Source organism: Podarcis liolepis, assembly GCF_965112155.1.
Source record: "Podarcis liolepis genome assembly, chromosome: 1".
Classification (NCBI taxonomy): domain Eukaryota; kingdom Metazoa; phylum Chordata; class Lepidosauria; order Squamata; family Lacertidae; genus Podarcis; species Podarcis liolepis.
The window spans coordinates 129,232,911-129,247,579 of record NC_139554.1 but is presented as its reverse complement, the minus strand read 5'-3'; positions in this window follow the sequence as shown (position 1 = coordinate 129,247,579).

Below are 14,669 nucleotides of genomic sequence, written 5' to 3'. Positions count from 1 at the left end.
CAAACCTTTCATGGGAGAATTTGCAACAGTTTGGCACCATTTTTGAGAGAATTGGAGAATTTCAGATTTTTGCTGAAATTGTGACCCCGGGGCTTAGAAATTTTTTTCCCCAAAGGTTTTGTCTTCGAGGGCTGATTTCATTTCCTATGACAAAAAGACTTCTGTTTCCACCGCCAAACCTTTCATGGGAGAATTTGCAACAGTTTGGCACCATTTTTGAGAGAATTGGAGAATTTCAGATTTTTGCTGAAGTTGTGACCCCGGGGCTTAGAATTTTTTTTCCCCCCACAGGTTTCGTCTTCGAGGGCTGATTTCATTTCCTATGACAAAAAGCCTTCTGTTTCCACCGCCAAACCTTTCAGGGGAGAATTTGGAACAGTTTGGCACCATTTTTGAGAGAATTGGAGAATTTCAGATTTTTGCTGAAATTGTGACCCCGGGGCTTAGAAAATTTTTTCCCCACAGGTTTTGTCTTCGAGGGCTGATTTCATTTCCTATGACAAAAAGCCTTCTGTTTCCACCGCCAAACCTTTCAGGGGAGAATTTGGAACAGTTTGGCACCATTTTTGAGAGAATTGGAGAATTTCAGATTTTTGCTGAAATTGTTACCCCGGGGCATAGTATTTTTTTTTTTTTCACAGGTAAAGTTGTCGAGGGATGATTTCATTTCCTATGACAAAAAGCCTTCTGTTTCCACCGCCAAACCTTTCAGGGGAGAATTTGCAACAGTTTGGCACCATTTTTGAGAGAATTGGAGAATTTCAGATTTTTGCTGAAATTGTGACCCCGGGGCTTAGAATTTTTTTTTTTCACAGGTAAAGTTGTCGAGGGCTGATTTCATTTCCTATGACAAAAAGCCTTCTGTTTCCACCGCCAAACCTTTCAGGGGAGAATTTGGAACAGTTTGGCACCATTTTTGAGAGAATTGGAGAATTTCAGATTTTTGCTGAAATTGTTACCCCGGGGCATAGTATTTTTTTTTTTTCCACAGGTAAAGTTGTCGAGGGATGATTTCATTTCCTATGACAAAAAGCCTTCTGTTTCCACCGCCAAACCTTTCAGGGGAGAATTTGCAACAGTTTGGCACCATTTTTGAGAGAATTGGAGAATTTCAGATTTTTGCTGAAATTGTGACCCCGGGGCTTAGAATTTTTTTTTTTCACAGGTAAAGTTGTCGAGGGCTGATTTCATTTCCTATGACAAAAAGACTTCTGTTTGCACCGCCAAACCTTTCAGGGGAGAATTTGCAACAGTTTGGCACCATTTTTTGAGAGAATTGGAGAATTTCAGATTTTTGCTGAAATTGTGACCCCGGGGCTTAGAAAATTTTTTCCCCACAGGTTTTGTCTTCGAGGGCTGATTTCATTTCCTATGACAAAAAGACTTCTGTTTCCACCGCCAAACCTTTCAGGGGAGAATTTGGAACAGTTTGGCACCATTTTTGAGAGAATTGGAGAATTTCAGATTTTTGCTGAAATTGTGACCCCGGGGATTAGAATTTTTTTTTTCACAGGTAAAGTTGTCGAGGGCTGATTTCATTTCCTATGACAAAAAGCCTTCTGTTTCCACCGCCAAACCTTTCAGGGGAGAATTTGGAACAGTTTGGCACCATTTTTGAGAGAATTGGAGAATTTCAGATTTTTGCTGAAATTGTTACCCCGGGGCTTAGAAAATTTTTTTCCCACAGGTTTTGTCTTCGAGGGCTGATTTCATTTCCTATGACAAAAAGACTTCTGTTTCCACCGCCAAACCTTTCATGAGAGAATTTGCAACAGTTTGGCACCATTTTTGAGAGAATTGGAGAATTTCAGATTTTTGCTGAAATTGTGACCCCGGGGCATAGTATTTTTTTTTTTTCACAGGTAAAGTTGTCGAGGGATGATTTCATTTCCTATGACAAAAAGCCTTCTGTTTCCACCGCCAAACCTTTCAGGGGAGAATTTGCAACAGTTTGGCACCATTTTTGAGAGAATTGGAGAATTTCAGATTTTTGCTGAAATTGTGACCCCGGGGCTTAGAATTTTTTTTTTTCACAGGTAAAGTTGTCGAGGGCTGATTTCATTTCCTATGACAAAAAGCCTTCTGTTTCCACCGCCAAACCTTTCAGGGGAGAATTTGCAACAGTTTGGCACCATTTTTTGAGAGAATTGGAGAATTTCAGATTTTTGCTGAAATTGTGACCCCGGGGCTTAGAAAATTTTTTCCCCACAGGTTTTGTCTTCGAGGGCTGATTTCATTTCCTATGACAAAAAGACTTCTGTTTCCACCGCCAAACCTTTCAGGGGAGAATTTGGAACAGTTTGGCACCATTTTTGAGAGAATTGGAGAATTTCAGATTTTTGCTGAAATTGTGACCCCGGGGATTAGAATTTTTTTTTTTCACAGGTAAAGTTGTCGAGGGCTGATTTCATTTCCTATGACAAAAAGCCTTCTGTTTCCACCGCCAAACCTTTCAGGGGAGAATTTGGAACAGTTTGGCACCATTTTTGAGAGAATTGGAGAATTTCAGATTTTTGCTGAAATTGTTACCCCGGGGCTTAGAAAATTTTTTTCCCACAGGTTTTGTCTTCGAGGGCTGATTTCATTTCCTATGACAAAAAGACTTCTGTTTCCACCGCCAAACCTTTCATGAGAGAATTTGCAACAGTTTGGCACCATTTTTGAGAGAATTGGAGAATTTCAGATTTTTGCTGAAATTGTGACCCCGGGGCATAGTATTTTTTTTTTTTTCACAGGTAAAGTTGTCGAGGGATGATTTCATTTCCTATGACAAAAAGCCTTCTGTTTCCACCGCCAAACCTTTCAGGGGAGAATTTGCAACAGTTTGGCACCATTTTTGAGAGAATTGGAGAATTTCAGATTTTTGCTGAAATTGTGACCCCGGGGCTTAGAATTTTTTTTTTTCACAGGTAAAGTTGTCGAGGGCTGATTTCATTTCCTATGACAAAAAGCCTTCTGTTTCCACCGCCAAACATTTCAGGGGAGAATTTGCAACAGTTTGGCACCATTTTTTGAGAGAATTGGAGAATTTCAGATTTTTGCTGAAGTTGTGACCCCGGGGCTTAGAAAATTTTTTTCCCACAGGTTTTGTCTTCGAGGGCTGATTTCATTTCCTATGACAAAAAGCCTTCTGTTTCCACCGCCAAACCTTTCATGGGAGAATTTGCAACAGTTTGGCACCATTTTTGAGAGAATTGGAGAATTTCAGATTTTTGCTGAAGTTGTGACCCCGGGGCTTAGAAAAATTTTTTCCCACAGGTTTTGTCTTCGAGGGCTGATTTCATTTCCTATGACAAAAAGCCTTCTGTTTCCACCGCCAAACCTTTCAGGGGAGAATTTGCAACAGTTTGGCACCATTTTTGAGAGAATTGGAGAATTTCAGATTTTTGCTGAAATTGTTACCCCGGGGCATAGTATTTTTTTTTTTTCACAGGTAAAGTTGTCGAGGGATGATTTCATTTCCTATGACAAAAAGCCTTCTGTTTCCACCGCCAAACCTTTCAGGGGAGAATTTGCAACAGTTTGGCACCATTTTTGAGAGAATTGGAGAATTTCAGATTTTTGCTGAAATTGTGACCCCGGGGCTTAGAATTTTTTTTTTTCACAGGTAAAGTTGTCGAGGGCTGATTTCATTTCCTATCACAAAAAGCCTTCTGTTTCCACCGCGAAACCTTTCAGGGGAGAATTTGCAACAGTTTGGCACCATTTTTGAGAGAATTGGAGAATTTCAGATTTTTGCTGAAATTGTGACCCCGGGGCTTAGAAAAATTTTTCCCCACAGGTTTTGTCTTCGAGGGCTGATTTCATTTCCTATGACAAAAAGCCTTCTGTTTCCACCGCCAAAACTTTCATGGGAGAATTTGCAACAGTTTGGCACCATTTTTGAGAGAATTGGAGAATTTCAGATTTTTGCTGAAATTGTGACCCCGGGGCTTAGAATTTTTTTTTTTTCACAGGTAAAGTTGTCGAGGGCTGATTTCATTTCCTATCACAAAAAGCCTTCTGTTTCCACCGCGAAACCTTTCAGGGGAGAATTTGCAACAGTTTGGCACCATTTTTGAGAGAATTGGAGAATTTCAGATTTTTGCTGAAATTGTGACCCCGGGGCTTAGAAAATTTTTCCCCCACAGGTTTTGTCTTCGAGGGCTGATTTCATTTCCTATGACAAAAAGACTTCTGTTTCCACCGCCTAACCTTTCATGGGAGAATTTGCAACAGTTTGGCACCATGTTTGAGAGAATTGGAGAATTTCAGATTTTTGCTGAAATTGTGACTCCGGGGCTTAGAATTTTTTTTTTCACAGGTAAAGTTGTCGAGGGCTGATTTCATTTCCTATGACAAAAAGCCTTCTGTTTCCACCGCCAAACCTTTCAGGGGAGAATTTGGAACAGTTTGGCACCATTTTTGAGAGAATTGGAGAATTTCATATTTTTGCTGAAATTGTGACCCCGGGGCTTATAAAATTTTTTCCCCACAGGTTTTGTCTTCGAGGGCTGATTTCATTTCCTATGACAAAAAGACTTCTGTTTCCACCGCCAAACCTTTCATGGGAGAATTTGGAACAGTTTGGCACCATTTTTGAGAGAATTGGAGAATTTCAGATTTTTGCTGAAGTTGTGACCACGGGGCTTAGAATTTTTTTTTTTCACAGGTAAAGTTGTCGAGGGCTGATTTCATTTCCTATGACAAAAAGCCTTCTGTTTCCACCACCAAACCTTTCAGGGGAGAATTTGGAACAGTTTGGCACCATTTTTGAGAGAATTGGAGAATTTCAGATTTTTGCTGAAATTGTGACCTCGGGGCTTAGAAATTTTTTTCCCCACAGGTTTTGTCTTCGAGGGCTGATTTCATTTCCTATGACAAAAAGACTTTTGTTTCCACCGCCAAACCTTTCATGGGAGAATTTGCAACAGTTTGGCACCATTTTTGAGAGAATTGGAGAATTTCAGATTTTTGCTGAAGTTGTGACCCCGGGGCTTAGAATTTTTTTTTTTTTACAGGTAAAGTTGTCGAGGGCTGATTTCATTTCCTATGACAAAAAGCCTTCTGTTTCCACCGCCAAACCTTTCAGGGGAGAATTTGGAACAGTTTGGCACCATTTTTGAGAGAATTGGAGAATTTCAGATTTTTGCTGAAATTGTGACCCCGGGGCTTAGAAAATTTTTTCCCCACAGGTTTTGTGTTCGAGGGCTAATTTCATTTCCTATGACAAAAAGACTTCTGTTTCCACCGCCAAACCTTTCAGGGGAGAATTTGGAACAGTTTGGCACCATTTTTGAGAGAATTGGAGAATTTCAGATTTTTGCTGAAATTGTGACCCCGGGGCTTAGAATTTTTTTTTTCACAGGTAAAGTTGTCGAGGGCTGATTTCATTTCCTATCACAAAAAGCCTTCTGTTTCCACCGCGAAACCTTTCAGGGGAGAATTTGCAACAGTTTGGCACCATTTTTGAGAGAATTGGAGAATTTCAGATTTTTGTTTCAGATTTTTGCTGAAATTGTGACCCCGGGGCTTAGTATTTTTTTTTTTCACAGGTAAAGTTGTCGAGGGATGATTTCATTTCCTATGACAAAAAGCCTTCTGTTTCCACCGCCAAACCTTTCAGGGGAGAATTTGCAACAGTTTGGCACCATTTTTGAGAGAATTGGAGAATTTCAGATTTTTGCTGAAACTGTGACCCCGGGGCTTAGAATTTTTTTTTTTCACAGGTAAAGTTGTCGAGGGCTGATTTCATTTCCTATGACAAAACGCCTTCTGTTTGCACCGCCAAACCTTTCAGGGGAGAATTTGCAACAGTTTGGCACCATTTTTTGAGAGAATTGGAGAATTTCAGATTTTTGCTGAAATTGTGACCCCGGGGCTTAGAAATTTTTTTTCCCACAGGTTTTGTCTTCGAGGGCTGATTTCATTTCCTATGACAAAAAGACTTCTGTTTCCACCGCCAAACCTTTCATGGGAGAATTTGCAACAGTTTGGCACCATTTTTGAGAGAATTGGAGAATTTCAGATTTTTGTTTCAGATTTTTGCTGAAATTGTGACCCCGGGGCTTAGAATTTTTTTTTTTCACAGGTAAAGTTGTCGAGGGCTGATTTCATTTCCTATGACAAAAAGCCTTCTGTTTCCACCGCCAAACCTTTCAGGGGAGAATTTGGAACAGTTTGGCACCATTTTTGAGAGAATTGGAGAATTTCAGATTTTTGCTGGAATTGTGACCCCGGGGCTTAGAAAATTTTTTTCCCACAGGTTTTGTCTTCGAAGGCTGATTTCATTTCCTATGACAAAAAGACTTCTGTTTCCACCGCCAAACCTTTCATGGGAGAATTTGCAACAGTTTGGCACCATTTTTGAGAGAATTGGAGAATTTCAGATTTTTGCTGGAATTGTGACCCCGGGGCTTAGAAAATTTTTTTCCCACAGGTTTTGTCTTCGAGGGCTGATTTCATTTCCTATGACAAAAAGCCTTCTGTTTCCACCGCCAAAGCTTTCATGGGAGAATTTGCAACAGTTTGGCACCATTTTTGAGAGAATTGGAGAATTTCAGATTTTTGCTGAAGTTGTGACCCCGGGGCTTAGAATTTTTTTTTTTTTACAGGTAAAGTTGTCGAGGGCTGATTTCATTTCCTATGACAAAAAGACTTCTGTTTCCACCGCCAAACCTTTCATGGGAGAATTTGCAACAGTTTGGCACCATTTTTGAGAGAATTGGAGAATTTCAGATTTTTGCTGAAATTGTGACCCCGGGGCTTAGAAATTTTTTTCCCCAAAGGTTTTGTCTTCGAGGGCTGATTTCATTTCCTATGACAAAAAGACTTCTGTTTCCACCGCCAAACCTTTCATGGGAGAATTTGCAACAGTTTGGCACCATTTTTGAGAGAATTGGAGAATTTCAGATTTTTGCTGAAGTTGTGACCCCGGGGCTTAGAATTTTTTTTTCCCCCACAGGTTTCGTCTTCGAGGGCTGATTTCATTTCCTATGACAAAAAGCCTTCTGTTTCCACCGCCAAACCTTTCAGGGGAGAATTTGGAACAGTTTGGCACCATTTTTGAGAGAATTGGAGAATTTCAGATTTTTGCTGAAATTGTGACCCCGGGGCTTAGAAAATTTTTTCCCCACAGGTTTTGTCTTCGAGGGCTGATTTCATTTCCTATGACAAAAAGCCTTCTGTTTCCACCGCCAAACCTTTCAGGGGAGAATTTGGAACAGTTTGGCACCATTTTTGAGAGAATTGGAGAATTTCAGATTTTTGCTGAAATTGTGACCCCGGGGATTAGAATTTTTTTTTTTCACAGGTAAAGTTGTCGAGGGCTGATTTCATTTCCTATGACAAAAAGCCTTCTGTTTCCACCGCCAAACCTTTCAGGGGAGAATTTGGAACAGTTTGGCACCATTTTTGAGAGAATTGGAGAATTTCAGATTTTTGCTGAAATTGTTACCCCGGGGCTTAGAAAATTTTTTTCCCACAGGTTTTGTCTTCGAGGGCTGATTTCATTTCCTATGACAAAAAGACTTCTGTTTCCACCGCCAAACCTTTCATGAGAGAATTTGCAACAGTTTGGCACCATTTTTGAGAGAATTGGAGAATTTCAGATTTTTGCTGAAATTGTGACCCCGGGGCATAGTATTTTTTTTTTTTTCACAGGTAAAGTTGTCGAGGGATGATTTCATTTCCTATGACAAAAAGCCTTCTGTTTCCACCGCCAAACCTTTCAGGGGAGAATTTGCAACAGTTTGGCACCATTTTTGAGAGAATTGGAGAATTTCAGATTTTTGCTGAAATTGTGACCCCGGGGCTTAGAATTTTTTTTTTTCACAGGTAAAGTTGTCGAGGGCTGATTTCATTTCCTATGACAAAAAGACTTCTGTTTGCACCGCCAAACCTTTCAGGGGAGAATTTGCAACAGTTTGGCACCATTTTTTGAGAGAATTGGAGAATTTCAGATTTTTGCTGAAATTGTGACCCCGGGGCTTAGAAAATTTTTTTCCCACAGGTTTTGTCTTCGAGGGCTGATTTCATTTCCTATGACAAAAAGACTTCTGTTTCCACCGCCAAACCTTTCATGGGAGAATTTGCAACAGTTTGGCACCATTTTTGAGAGAATTGGAGAATTTCAGATTTTTGTTTCAGATTTTTGCTGAAATTGTGACCCCGGGGCTTAGAATTTTTTTTTTTCACAGGTAAAGTTGTCGAGGGCTGATTTCATTTCCTATGACAAAAAGCCTTCTGTTTCCACCGCCAAACCTTTCAGGGGAGAATTTGGAACAGTTTGGCACCATTTTTGAGAGAATTGGAGAATTTCAGATTTTTGCTGGAATTGTGACCCCGGGGCTTAGAAAATTTTTTTCCCACAGGTTTTGTCTTCGAGGGCTGATTTCATTTCCTATGACAAAAAGACTTCTGTTTCCACCGCCAAACCTTTCATGGGAGAATTTGCAACAGTTTGGCACCATTTTTGAGAGAATTGGAGAATTTCAGATTTTTGCTGAAATTGTGACCCCGGGGCTTAGAAAATTTTTCCCCCACAGGTTTTGTCTTCGAGGGCTGATTTCATTTCCTATGACAAAAAGCCTTCTGTTTCCACCGCCAAAGCTTTCATGGGAGAATTTGCAACAGTTTGGCACCATTTTTGAGAGAATTGGAGAATTTCAGATTTTTGCTGAAATTGTGACCCCGGGGCTTAGAAAATTTTTTCCCCACAGGTTTTGTCTTCGAGGGCTGATTTCATTTCCTATGACAAAAAGACTTCTGTTTCCACCTCCAAATCTTTCATGGGAGAATTTGCAACAGTTTGGCACCATTTTTGAGAGAATTGGAGAATTTCAGATTTTTGCTGAAGTTGTGACTCCGGGGCTTAGAATTTTTTTTTTTTTACAGGTAAAGTTGTCGAGGGCTGATTTCATTTCCTATGACAAAAAGCCTTCTGTTTCCACCGCCAAAGCTTTCAGGGGAGAATTTGCAACAGTTTGGCACCATTTTTGAGAGAATTGGAGAATTTCAGATTTTTGCTGAAATTGTGACCCCGGGGCTTAGAAATTTTTTTCCCCAAAGGTTTTGTCTTCGAGGGCTGATTTCATTTCCTATGACAAAAAGACTTCTGTTTCCACCGCCAAACCTTTCATGGGAGAATTTGCAACAGTTTGGCACCATTTTTGAGAGAATTGGAGAATTTCAGATTTTTGCTGAAGTTGTGACCCCGGGGCTTAGAATTTTTTTTTCCCCCACAGGTTTCGTCTTCGAGGGCTGATTTCATTTCCTATGACAAAAAGCCTTCTGTTTCCACCGCCAAACCTTTCAGGGGAGAATTTGGAACAGTTTGGCACCATTTTTGAGAGAATTGGAGAATTTCAGATTTTTGCTGAAATTGTGACCCCGGGGCTTAGAATTTTTTTTTTTCACAGGTAAAGTTGTCGAGGGCTGATTTCATTTCCTATGACAAAAAGCCTTCTGTTTCCACCGCCAAACCTTTCAGGGGAGAATTTGGAACAGTTTGGCACCATTTTTGAGAGAATTGGAGAATTTCAGATTTTTGCTGAAATTGTTACCCCGGGGCTTAGAAAATTTTTTTCCCACAGGTTTTGTCTTCGAGGGCTGATTTCATTTCCTATGACAAAAAGCCTTCTGTTTCCACCGCCAAACCTTTCATGAGAGAATTTGCAACAGTTTGGCACCATTTTTGAGAGAATTGGAGAATTTCAGATTTTTGCTGAAATTGTGACCCCGGGGCATAGTATTTTTTTTTTTTTCACAGGTAAAGTTGTCGAGGGATGATTTCATTTCCTATGACAAAAAGCCTTCTGTTTCCACCGCCAAACCTTTCAGGGGAGAATTTGCAACAGTTTGGCACCATTTTTGAGAGAATTGGAGAATTTCAGATTTTTGCTGAAATTGTGACCCCGGGGCTTAGAATTTTTTTTTTTCACAGGTAAAGTTGTCGAGGGCTGATTTCATTTCCTATGACAAAAAGCCTTCTGTTTGCACCGCCAAACCTTTCAGGGGAGAATTTGCAACAGTTTGGCACCATTTTTGAGAGAATTGGAGAATTTCAGATTTTTGCTGAAATTTTACCCCGGGGCTTAGAATTTTTTTTCCCCACAGGTAAAGTTGCCAAGGGCTGATTTCATTTCCTATGAGAAAAAGCCTTCCGTTTCCACCGCCAAACCTTTCAGGGGAGAATTTGCAACAGTTTGGCACCATTTTTGAGAGAATTGGAGAATTTCAGATTTTTGCTGAAGTTGTGACCCCGGGGCTTAGAAAAGTTTTTTCCCACAGGTTTTGTCTTCGAGGGCTGATTTCATTTCCTATGACAAAAAGACTTCTGTTTCCACCGCCAAACCTTTCATGGGAGAATTTGCAACAGTTTGGCACCATTTTTGAGAGAATTGGAGAATTTCAGATTTTTGCTGAAATTTTACCCCGGGGCTTAGAATTTTTTTTCCCCACAGGTAAAGTTGCCAAGGGCTGATTTCATTTCCTATGAGAAAAAGCCTTCCGTTTCCACCGCCAAACCTTTCAGGGGAGAATTTGCAACAGTTTGGCACCATTTTTGAGAGAATTGGAGAATTTCAGATTTTTGCTGAAGTTGTGACCCCGGGGCTTAGAAAAGTTTTTTCCCACAGGTTTTGTCTTCGAGGGCTGATTTCATTTCCTATGACAAAAAGACTTCTGTTTCCACCGCCAAACCTTTCATGGGAGAATTTGCAACAGTTTGGCACCATTTTTGAGAGAATTGGAGAATTTCAGATTTTTGCTGAAATTGTGACCCCGGGGCTTAGAATTTTTTTTTTTCACAGGTAAAGTTGTCGAGGGCTGATTTCATTTCCTATGACAAAAAGCCTTCTGTTTCCACCGCCAAACCTTTCAGGGGAGAATTTGGAACAGTTTGGCACCATTTTTGAGAGAATTGGAGAATTTCAGATTTTTGCTGAAATTGTGACCCCGGGGCTTAGAAATTTTTTTCCCCACAGGTTTTGTCTTCGAGGGCTGATTTCATTTCCTATGACAAAAAGACTTCTGTTTCCACCGCCAAACCTTTCATGGGAGAATTTGCAACAGTTTGGCACCATTTTTGAGAGAATTGGAGAATTTCAGATTTTTGTTTCAGATTTTTGCTGAAATTGTGACCCCGGGGCTTAGAATTTTTTTTTTTCACAGGTAAAGTTGTCGAGGGCTGATTTCATTTCCTATGACAAACAGCCTTCTGTTTCCACCGCCAAACCTTTCAGGGGAGAATTTGGAACAGTTTGGCACCATTTTTGAGAGAATTGGAGAATTTCAGATTTTTGCTGAAATTGTGACCCCGGGGCTTAGAAAATTTTTTTCCCACAGGTTTTGTCTTCGAGGGCTGATTTCATTTCCTATGACAAAAAGACTTCTGTTTCCACCGCCAAACCTTTCATGGGAGAATTTGCAACAGTTTGGCACCATTTTTGAGAGAATTGGAGAATTTCAGATTTTTGCTGAAATTGTGACCCCGGGGCTTAGAATTTTTTTTTTCACAGGTAAAGTTGTCGAGGGCTGATTTCATTTCCTATGACAAAAAGCCTTCTGTTTCCACCGCCAAACCTTTCAGGGGAGAATTTGCAACAGTTTGGCACCATTTTTGAGAGAATTGGAGAATTTCAGATTTTTGCTGAAATTGTGACCCCGGGGCTTAGAATTTTTTTTTTTCACAGGTAAAGTTGTCGAGGGCTGATTTCTTTTTCCAGGTAAGTGTTTATTGATTTTCCAAAAGGTGAAAAGAGAAAGAAAAATAAAGAATAAAGAATAGAATTTCAAAGCAAAGTTTAGAAAAGAAAACCACGCAAGATAAATACAGCATATATACAATAAGTTTTTTTACATCTATCACATTAACATAGTCATTTCTTTCGGGACTTCCTTCAGCCCGCCCGTGAATCTTCCACAGTAATAATCGAAAGTACACATTACCTATTATGTATTGTCGTTAGATACTCTTATACCTCTATTTTCCTTAGACAATACCTCTTCCTCTTTTACAGTGCTTCTCTGAATCCCCTTAACGTTATTTGACCTTCACTGAGGTGTTCCAAGTAGTCTACATATTTCCCCCAGTCCTTGACAAACATTTGGTCTCTTAGGTGTCTAATCTTTCCCGTTAACCTATCCAAATCTGAGTATTCTAATAACTTCGCTCTCCACTCCTCTATTGTTGGCATTTCCTTTTTTTTCCACTTTTGTGCAAGAACTATCCTTGCAGCTGTTGTTGCATAATACATAAATTTATGATCTTTCTTTTTAATTTCATTTCCTAATATTCCTAACAAAAAAATTTCGGATTTTTTAGTGAATGTATACTTTAAAACCTTTTTTAGTTCGGTATAGATCTCTTCCCAGAATTCTTTCACTCTCCTGCACTCCCACCACATGTGGTAGAAGGCACCCTCCTTCTCCTCGCACTTCCAACATTTACTATCTACTTTATACATTCTTGACAATTTCACAGGTGTTATATACCACCTGTGAAACATCTTCATAACGTTCTCTTTCACAGTCATACACGCCGTAAAGTTCAGACCCTCGTTCCATAAGTTCTCCCAATCTTCAAATTGTATAGCATGGCCCACATCATTAGCCCATCGAATCATTACTGTCTTAACTTCTTCATCTGCCAAATTCCAATCCAACAACATTTTATACATTCTAGATATTATTTTCTCCTCGCAATTTATAATTTCCCTCTGAAATCTTGATTCTTTATCTGCATATCCTCTATCTTTGGCCTCTTTTCTAAACATTTCGTTGACTTGGTGGTGGTGCAACCAGTCATACACATACCCCTTGATCTGCTCATACGGCTTTAATTTCCATTTCCCATTCTCTTTCATTAGCAGTTGCTCATATGTTGCCCAGTCCCCACTCATATTAATTTTCTTGAGGCTCATCACTTCGAGGGGTGAGAGCCAGTGTGGAATCTTAGGTTCGAGTATATTCTTATACCTTTCCCATACTTCAATAAGTGGGCCTCTGAAAATATGGTCTTCAAACCCCTTGTGTATTTTCCTCTTACCGCACCACAGATAGGCATGCCAACCGACCCTGTTGTTAAAACCTTCTAAATCAAGTAACTCCTTGTTCTTTAGCTTAACCCAGTCTTTTACCCAACAGAGGCATACTGCCTCGTAGTAGAGTCCCAGGTCCGGTAAGGCAAAGCCTCCCCTTTCTTTCTTATCTGTCAGCAGTTTGTATTTTATACGAGGTTTTTTGCCCTGCCATATAAATCTTGATAATACTCTCTGCCATTCTTTGAACATTCTACTTCCCTTAATTATGGGAATACTCTGAAATAGAAACAATACCCTCGGTAATACATTCATCTTAATAGTATTGATCCTTCCCCAGAAGGACAATTTCAGTCTTCCCCATATTTCCAGATCTTTTCTTATTTCTCTCCACACCGGCTCATAATTGTTTTTATATAGGTCTATATTTTTAGGCGTGAGCCAAATCCCCAAATATTTTATTTTCTTGACCACCTGTATTTGTGATTGTTCTTGGATTGTTTCTATTGTTCTTTGATCTATATTTTTAACCATCATCTTTGTTTTCCTTTTGTTTAATTTGAGGCCAGCTAATTCTCCAAATTGCTCTATCTCCTTTAGAATTTCTTCTATCGTAGTTATAGGGTCTTCCGTCATTATAACAAGGTCGTCTGCGAAAGCTTTTGTCTTGTAGGCGTGTTGTCCAATTGTCACTCCTTTGATTTTCTCATTTTGTCTAATTGAGTTTAGAAGAACTTCCAAAACTGTTATGAACAACAACGGGGAGAGTGGACATCCCTGTCTTGTGCCCTTCTGTATCTTTATTTCTTCTGTTACGATGTTATTTATAATCAGTTTAGCCCTTTGCTCTCTATATATTGCGTTCACCCCATTATAGAAGTTCCTACCTACTTCCAGGTGTTCTAAGTTCTTCATCATAAAGTCCCATGCCACATTATCAAACGCTTTTTCGGCGTCTACAAACATCATTATCGCCTGCTTATCAATTCTCACCGATAGGAATTCAAGCATGTTAATTATATTTCTTATGTTGTCCCTCATGTTCCTGCCTGGGAGAAACCCGGCCTGGTCTTTATGAATAATTTCCACCAAGATAGACTTCAGTCTTCTCGCTAGGATACCTGCGAATATTTTATAATCCGTATTCAACAACGAAATTGGCCTATAATTTTTAACCTGGGTTGGGTCTGTGTCCTGTTTCGGAATAAGGGTAATGAACGCTTCCTTCCAGGTCTCCGGGATTTCTCCTTTACTTAAAACATTATTCATGGTTTCCTTCAGAGGGTTCAGGAGTACTGATTTCATCTCTTTGTAATAACTTGCTGTGAAACCATCAGGTCCCGGAGCCTTCCCTCTTTTTAGATCTTTGATTACCTCCTCTATCTCTTCTATTTCGATTTGCTTATTTAAACGTTGCTTTCCATCGATTGGGATTTTCTGTATCATTTTCTCTTTCAGAAATCTTTCTATCTTCCTTAGGTTGTTTCTCTCTTTCTTTTTGTAAAGGCTTCTGTAATAGTTTAAAAACTCTTTCCTAATTCCTTTTGGATCAGTAACCTCTTCCCCCTCTATTACAATTCTATTTATTGTGCTTTGTTCTTTTCTCTTCTTAATTTGCCACGCCAACCACTTTCCAGATTTATTTGAAAA